This window comes from Ovis aries, chromosome 3 (genome assembly GCF_016772045.2).
Source record: "Ovis aries strain OAR_USU_Benz2616 breed Rambouillet chromosome 3, ARS-UI_Ramb_v3.0, whole genome shotgun sequence".
Lineage (NCBI taxonomy): Eukaryota > Metazoa > Chordata > Mammalia > Artiodactyla > Bovidae > Ovis > Ovis aries.
The window spans coordinates 164,110,005-164,112,714 of NC_056056.1; the positions used below are offsets into that span (position 1 = coordinate 164,110,005).

The 2,710-nt window shown below is 34.7% G+C and overlaps 1 pseudogene; it reads right to left on the reverse strand.

Annotated features, from left to right (window-relative positions):
• Positions 1-1,327: 1,327 nt before the first annotated feature.
• Positions 1,328-2,251, reverse strand: LOC101116718 (olfactory receptor 6C68-like; annotated as a pseudogene).
• Positions 2,252-2,710: the final 459 nt, after the last annotated feature.

Here is a 2,710-nt window from a genome sequence, read left to right on the forward strand (position 1 = left end):
GTTCCCAAACATGAAACCCCCTCCCACCTCCCTCCTCAAGTGAAGTACCTGCTGAAGATATTTCTTTACTTTTAAAATCGATGTTATTAGAGTACAATGTGTACACAATGAATTGCAACCATTCTAAGTATAAAGTTTGAGAAATTTTGAAAAATACATCTATTTTAATAATCACCACACCACAAGTTGCTAAGACCTATGATAACTGTGTTTAACTTTATGTGAAGCTGTATCATTTCGTGTATGCCCAACAGCACTGCATGATAGTTCCAGTTGCTCTCTGTCCTTGTTACGACTTATATTGTCAGCCTACATTCTAATTGTGACCATCCTAGTGAGTATTAGACTTGTTTCAATATGAGTATTATAATGTTAATAATATTGAGCTTCTTTCCATGTGCTAACTTGCTATTCATGCAATTCCTTTGGAAGTGTCTGCTAAATTTTCCTGATAATTTTTATTTCTTTGAGCTTTGGTAGTAAATTGTTAAGGATGTTTGCATGTGTGATCATGAGGGTGTTGGCCTACAATTTTATTCTTATAATTTCTTTGCCTAGTATTTGTATCAAGTTTATATCAACTTCACAAAAGACTAAAAATGTATAATTTCTTCATGTGTTCTGAAACAATATTCATAGAATGCATTATTTATCCTTTTGATGGTATTCATCAACATCATTTTGAGGCAATATGGTTTTGATGTTTTCTTTGGGAAAAATTTTTAGATATTAATTCAATTTCTAAAACTGAAAAGTACCCATATTTTCTGTTTCCTTTTGGGTCACTTCTCAAATTTTATCTTTTAACTAACTATTCTATTTCATCTAAGTTTTTGACTATATTGGTTTAACATTCCTTATAATCTTCCCTTATTAATATGTTGATATCTGGAAAATCAACAGATGGATTGTAGCTAGACATAATGTGGTGATCATTTTAGCATGTATAAAAATATCAAACCATTCTGTTGTACACTTGAAAGTAATAAATACTGTACATCAATTATAATTCAATAGAAATGGCTTCCCTATACCAATATTATGAAATATCTGGGAAAATCACTTAAAGAAGTAAAAGGAATGACTTGATGATGGTAGGTTCTCATTAAAGAATTATGAGTGATGTATTTTGTTCCTCATAAAGCAATATTCAATAGTTAGTTGTTTAGTATATGAATGGAAAGGAAAATTAAAGATTAAATGGTTCTGAAGTCAATCTGCTTGGTTACAAGCTAAGAAGTTACAATATAGTTTCTTGGCTTTATGTAAATGATTAGATAGATGTATATCCTTTCAGCTGATTTATCAACATGTTTATTTTACTTTCTTAAGAGAAATGCAGTTTTTTCAGTGAGTCTTTAAAGGCTTGTTTAACTTGCTTATTCCTCAAAGTATATATAAAAGGATTCAGCATTGGTGATATGGAAGAAATAAGCAGTGACACACCTTTGTTAACATTTCCCTCTTTTGCAGATGGTTTGACATAGATGAAGATGCAACTGCCATAAGAGATGGAAAGTACAATCATGTGGGAAGAACAGGTAGAAAAGGCTTTTTTTCTTTGCTGAAGAGAAGGGAATTTTAAAATTGTCCTTATGATGTATATATAGGAGAAAACTACACATATGAGAGTGATGATGAAGATCAGTACAGAACAGGCTATTACCATCTGCTCAATTAACCATGTGTCTGAGCATGAGATCTTCAGGAGAGGTGATGCATCACAGCCAAAATGATCAATGACGTTAGAGTCACAGAATTCCAGATGAAAACCTAAGCTGAGTGGTGGGAGGATAGTCATAAGTGCCACCATCCAGCAGCAGATGATCATTGTTTTGCACAGTTTGTTGCTCATGATCGTCATATAATGCAAGGGTTTGCAGATGGCCACGTAGCGATCATATGACATGGTTGCCAAGAGAAAAATTCAGTTACCCCAAAAGATATGTAAAAAACAATTGAATCCCACATGCGTTATAAGTAATGGTTCTGTCCCCAGTTGATATACTGTATAGGAATCTTGGAATACAGGAGGTTGTAAATGAGATTTCTAAGAAAGAGAAATTTTGGAGGAAAAAATACATGGGTGTTTTAAGGTGAGGATCTACCAATGTTAGGGTAATGATGGTCAGATTTCCCATTATACTCAAAATGTAGGTGAGAAATAGAAAATAAAAAGCAAAACTTGCAACTGAGGATCTTCTGTTAGTCCTAGGAGAATGAATACTGTTACAGTGGTGTGATTTCTCATTATTGACTCCTGGATTTTGCCAAATCTACCTGTAAATGTCAGAGAGATTTGAATTGCAGAATTCAATGACATCAGCCAATAATGAACACTCTCTTGCTTATTTGGCTCATCCAGCATCCATGGTTTTTACTTACTGAGTGAGCTGAGCCACCCAGTCTATTTATACATAATGACCAAAGGAAATTATTTTATAAATGTTAATTTGGAGATCCAACCAGTCCATCCTAAAGGAGATCAGTCCTGGGTATTCATTGCAAAGGCTGATGTTGAAGCTGAAACTCCAATACTTAGGTCACCTGATGCGAAGAGCTGACTCATTGGAAAATACCCTGATGCTGGGAAAGATTGAGGGCAGGAGGAGAACTGGATGACAGAGGATGAAATGGTTGGATGGCATCACAGACTCAATGGACATGAGGGTGGGTAAACTCTGGGAGTTGGTGATGGACAGGGAGGCCT